Source organism: Chionomys nivalis, chromosome 9 (assembly GCF_950005125.1).
Source record: "Chionomys nivalis chromosome 9, mChiNiv1.1, whole genome shotgun sequence".
Taxonomy (NCBI): domain Eukaryota; kingdom Metazoa; phylum Chordata; class Mammalia; order Rodentia; family Cricetidae; genus Chionomys; species Chionomys nivalis.
Window position 1 is genome coordinate 4,720,250 of NC_080094.1, and position 6,000 is coordinate 4,726,249.

The following is a 6,000-nucleotide window of genomic DNA, read 5'->3' on the forward strand; positions in this document are numbered from 1 at the left end:
TAACCCTGAAGGCACCACTTGCCTTGTGTCACTACCCATAAGCCATCTATGGTGTCCACTGGTGTCCAGTCCCTCAGGTTTGAAGGGTTCTGTGGCAGCACACAGGCCAGAGCAGACCAGTCCTGAAGACAGGCATGGAAGGGGCATCACAGACTAACAGCTGAATGAGCCGAGGGAATTCCTTTGAAATACTGGCTTTCCTGACACAGAAGGCAACGTTAATTGGATCTTACTTTCTTGAAAAAGATTTTTTTTTTTGCAGCAACTGCATGTTTTCACACATTCGTAAAGGGTACTAAGTGTTCCTCGAAGATCTATCCTGATTTCACGGTGTTTGCAAATACAGTGCGAGGCACGAGGCACTCAGGAAGGTGCCAAGACAACTTGTAATCTACTAGAGGGTGGCAGGATCAAGCTGGTCCCTGTGGGGGAAGTCGGACTCCACAGGCCGGTTCCCAGTAAGATGTTTCCTGCAGGAATGACCCTGGGGGTGGGGGGGGTGGACAGACATGAGTTTGCACAGAGTGCAGAATGGGAGCTGAGAAGCATTTCAGAGGGGTTGGGGAGACAGGCTGGTGAGGAAAGTGTGTGTCGTATAGGCATGAGGGTCAGAGTTTGAATGCACTTGTGTAAAAAGATGGGCTGTGATCCCAGCACTCGGAAGGCAGAGGCCAGAGGATTTCTGGAGCTCGCTGACCAGCTAGTGTTAGCCAATTGGTTAACTTCAGGTTCAGTGAGATACTACCCCAAAAGGAAGGTGGGGTCTTGATGGCTCTGTGAATAAGGCTCTGTCACCAAGCCTGATGACCTGAGTTCAGTTCTCAGTTCCCTCATGGGAAGAGAGGACCAACTATGATGCGCAGTCTTGGACCTCTGTTAGCACTGTGTCACACTCGAGCACACACACACATAAACACAACATAGACAGCTGTAAAGACAAAACTCTGCCCCCAAAACAAACAAACAAACAAAAGCAAAGATGGAGATTCAGTAAGGGAAGATACCTAAAGTCAGCCTTTGGCCTCTATGTTCTCTCTCTCTCTCTCTCTCTCTCTCTCTCTCTCTCTCCAGCCTTTGGCCTCTATGTTCTCTCTCTCTCTCTCTCTCTCTCTCTCTCTCTCTCTCTCTCTCTCTCTCTCTCTCTCATCTGAAACATACACTCTCACACCTGGTACACTTACACACACTCTCTCTGTCATCTGGAACACACACACACAACTGGAACTCAACTTACACCCTCTCTCATCTGGAACACTTACACACATGCTCATCTGGAACACTTACACACACACTCATCTGGAACACTTACACACACACTCATCTGGAACACTTACACACACTCATCTGGAACACTTACACACATACACTCATCTGGAACACTTACACACACACTCATCTGGAACACTTACACACACTCATCTGGAATACTTATATACATGCTCATCTGGAATACTTATTACTCACTCTCATCTGGAACACTTACACACTCATCTGGAACACTTACACACACTCATCTGGAACACTTACACACACACTCATCTGGAACACTTACACACTCATCTGGAACACTTACACACACTCATCTGGAACACTTACACACACTCATCTGGAACACTTACACACACTCATCTGGAACACTTATATACATGCTCATCTGGAATACTTACATACTCACTCTCATCTGGAACACTTACACACACACTCATCTGGAACACTTACACACACACTCATCTGGAACACTTACATACTCACTCTCATTTGGAACACTTACACACACTCATCTGGAACACTTACACACACACTCATCTGGAACACTTACACTCATCTGGAACACTTACACACACTCATCTGGAACACTTACACACACTCATCTGGAACACTTATATACATGCTCATCTGGAATACTTACATACTCTCATCTGGAACACTTACACACACACACACTCATCTGGAACACTTACACACACACTCATCTGGAACACTTACACACACTCATCTGGAACACTTATATACATGCTCATCTGGAATACTTACATACTCACTCTCATCTGGAACACTTACACACACACTCATCTGGAACACTTACACACACTCATCTGGAACACTTACACACACTCATCTGGAACACTTACACACACTCATCTGGAACACTTACACACACTCATCTGGAACACTTACACGCACACTCATCTGGAACACTTACACACAATCATCTGGAATACTTATATACATGCTCATCTGGAATACTTACATACACACTCTCATCTGGAACACTTACACACACTCATCTGGAACACTTACACACACACTCATCTGGAACACTTACACACTCTCATCTGGAACACTTACACACACTCATCTGGAACACTCACACACACACTCTCATCTGGAACACTTACACACACTCTCTCATCTGGAACACTTTCAGACCCCCCCCCATATCTATGGATAGAGGAAATGACTTCTGTGGATCACGAAAATGAATGGGATGCTTCTGTTCAGCCAACATTTATTGAACACTCACTACATGCAGAGGAAGGGGGGATGTTAGATGTTTCATATGAGCAAGACTTCTTGATTCCTAGCTTTATGCCACCCCTCAAAATTGAAGAAATCCAAACCAATGATAGCATCCCACTTGGGAGCGTAGCGATTCCTTCAAGACGACACGTATGAGCTCCAGGTAAGTCTCAGGAAACAGTCTCCCTCTCATGGCAGACGTCACAGGCAGTAACATAAACAACATGGGGGCTGCTTTGTTTAGGAGCATTTTTATGAAGGTATTAATCCACAGCTCAGGGTACACCTCACCGTCAAGGAAAAACTCAACCTCTACGTAATTTTCTTTATTTTAAAACATGAAAGTTTAAGCCAAATGGTCAGACCTTGCAACTATGATTTTGCAACTTACAATTTTGATGACTTGAAACCAATTCCACACCCAACGGGGCATTCAGCTCAGAAACAGCAGGACAGTAGAGACTTCTGGAAGAAAGCAGAAGAACGGCTTTCAGGAGGTATTAAGTCGCCTTCTGGGACACAGTTCTAAAACCCCTATGTGTCCCCTAAGGTCATTTAGACACACTGATCCACAAGTTTTCCCATGCTGGTGGATCTGGCATGAGAGGCAAGCCTCGTGATTTCTAGCATCTTCACTCATTCGCCTGTCGGGTATACATTCACGTATTTACTTTGGTGCTGGAAACTGAGTCCCAAGGCCTCATCACAGTAGGCCAGCTCTCTGCCACTGAGTCCCATCCCTAGATCTCTTCATTCTTCTTTTCATTTTCAGGGTCCTATGTCACTTGACTGGTCTTAAGCTCATCTCTAGCCTAGGCTGGCCTTGAATTTGCAATCCTCCTGCCACAGCCTCCTCAGTTCAACAGCAAACATCAGTTTTGGACAGTCCAAAGAGAGTACTAGTGAGTGAAAGCTACTTAAAGGTGTGGATGGAGGAGTCACACAGCCACCAAATCCAGACACCCAGTCGCTGGGAGAGGACTGAGGCAGGAAAGACCCTGTGGGCTGGGATAGACCTTTGACTTGGGTCTTGAGGGATGAGTTGAAGTTTGCTGGCAGTCTGATACTGCTTCAGGAAGTAACTGTTTATAGGGTGCCCTGGGGCAGTAAAAGACACAGTCCACTTGGGTCGGAACTCATGTGGCTGGACCCAGCACGTGCCTAAGACACACCCTTAGCCATAGGCTTACACTTGCCCTTGTACACCAGCTTGCAAGTGCCACAGTTAAGACTCATGGGAAATAAAATCAGGCTCATTGCTGGTTGACAATAATCTATAATGTTAGCACAAAGGAAGTGGGAGCCAGGTCTGTTCTGGTGATCCCTTCTGTGACACTTTCCTCAAGCTACCAACTTAGAAGTGAGCCCAGACCAGGGAAGACCAGAATGCTTACGTGACCTTCCTGAATGCTGCCTCAGGCTGTGACGTCTGTCTCGCCTTTCTGTAGCACGTCCCAAGTTCCCTAAGATGAGGAAATGCCTTCTCTGCACGGCTTGCTGTAACTGGTGGTAGGAGATGCTTCACCTCTGCTCACATCAGAGTCCCCTGAAGAAAGAGGAGCTCACTGCCGTGGAAACCACATTTCTCTAGAACACTGAAAAAGTGGAAACAAAAACAGAAACCTTCACTAACTATGGGAAGCTGAAAGCTAGAACAAGACCTTTGCATCCCTCAGCAAGCCACGCATGTTTATAATCTATGCATAGTCATGTGTGCTTGTGAACATAGTTTCCTATCAAATTGCACACCTCAGACTGTGTCATGGGAACAAGGACACTGGCTGGACCACATCACCCCAGCAATGGCCCATGTAGACCTGTTAGGAGTCGACACTGTCCTCTAACACCGTCTCCGTAAGTCGTCCTCGTTGTCCTTAGACATCCGCTGTGGCTTCTGCCTTTAAAATCCAGAATCCAAGCAAGGATCAGGCGTTCCATTTTGCTGTCATGTTCTCTAGTCTCCCTGAATCCGGAATAATCCCCGCCTCTGCCTCTCAGAACACGGACATGTCACGTAAAAGCCCCAAGTTTGCATTTGTCTGCTTCCTCACGATTGGATTTGGGTTAAAAGTGTTTGGCAAAAATCTATATTATGCTTTTCACTGTCCCTCATGAGGCGGCACAGGATCTAAGTGCCGCTTACATTTGGTTTAAGTGGGGTCTGAGGGATCTCTTCACAGTAAGAAGATAGTTCCCTTTTATAAATGAAAGAATTAAAAATCAATGCCTGTTTTAGAAACCAAATTCTGCCATACATAACCACCATTTCTGTCATTTGTTTTTATAAAAAATAATTTTTTAAGACAGGAACTCATATAGCCTACAATGCTCTTGAACTCGTGTACCTGAAGCTGATATTTAACTTTAGATCCTCTTGCCTCTGCCCCTCAAGTCTAGGCTTGCTGGTGTGTGCCGTTAGCAGCTGGGAATAAGCTCAGGGCTTCATGCATGCTAGGCAAGCACTCTACCAACTGGGCCGCGTTCCCAGTCCCTACTTCCCTCATTTAATATATGCACAGCAGCAAAGGGCTCTGGCTTGCACTGTTGGTCTTGTTTCCTCAGGAGAGAAAGAAGGAACTAACTGTGATCTTATTTTGTTGATTCGGTGTTCTGAGCCGGGCACCAGGACAGACGGTTGTTTCATCTGCTGTGAGGGGCAGAGGCTATCTCCCCTACTAGAACCTTTCTCTTTTCCTAGTGGGGAAACTGAGACCCCTGCCATGGCTGGAGGGACACTTTGGGGCTGCTGGGATGTCCCGGGAATACCAACTCAGTGTCTTTAGTGTCAGCAGATCCAACCCTTGTCCTCCACTAGGTGCAAATAATGGTCCTGTGGCTTCAACCTGTAGGATGTTCTTTCCAGCTACTTCTGAGCAGTGATCTCCTTCTCACTCCCTGGGACTGGCTACAACGTTTAAATCCAATATAGAATGAAAATGCAGAATTTCTGTCTCCAAAAGGAGCAAGGCAGGGAATTACACCAAGCCTGAGGCCCTAGGATGCCAGCACCCTGGTCCATGCCCTTAAGAACACTCACAGGTACCTGCCTGTCTTCAGTATAGTTGCTGTGATCAGTAGCAGCCCTGTAGTGCTGGCTCATATGTCCATGTAACTAACATGTTCTTACAAGTGTTCGCTGTTGTTGTCTGGGATTATAAAATGATTAGTTCACTCTATTCCTTCTTGCCCAAATTCTAGCCAGCCACTTCTCTAGGACGCTGTATCTCCTATGGCGGGCACTGGGAGTGGTTGGTTAGGCAGGAGTGCCCTGGATCCCACATCACTGCTTGCCATGGGGTCCTGGCTTTTGGTCCTTTTTTTGGGCTGAGATGGGACTTGGAGACGCCGTCCATGATGAGCCCTCTGCAGCCTTCTTCCTGCCACCCACCCACCTTCCCAAGGATGATCATTTGCTCTCCAGCCAGTACAAGCAGCACCAGGCTCCATTCCTGACCACACACCTGCCATTTCTTTGTTCTT

At 46.6% G+C, this 6,000-nt stretch overlaps 1 protein-coding gene across 1 annotated transcript in view; it reads right to left on the reverse strand.

The window, feature by feature from the left end:
* The window catches only part of Npepl1 (aminopeptidase like 1), a 37,948-nt gene extending 34,000 nt beyond the window's left edge, over positions 1–3,948 (reverse strand). Inside the window, exons 1-2 of the mRNA XM_057780222.1 lie at positions 3,915–3,948; positions 2,912–2,985 (exon numbers count right to left, since the gene is read on the reverse strand). The gene's annotated coding sequence lies outside the window, so the exon portion shown is untranslated. The remainder of the gene's footprint in view (positions 1–2,911; positions 2,986–3,914) is intronic.
* Positions 3,949–6,000: the final 2,052 nt, after the last annotated feature.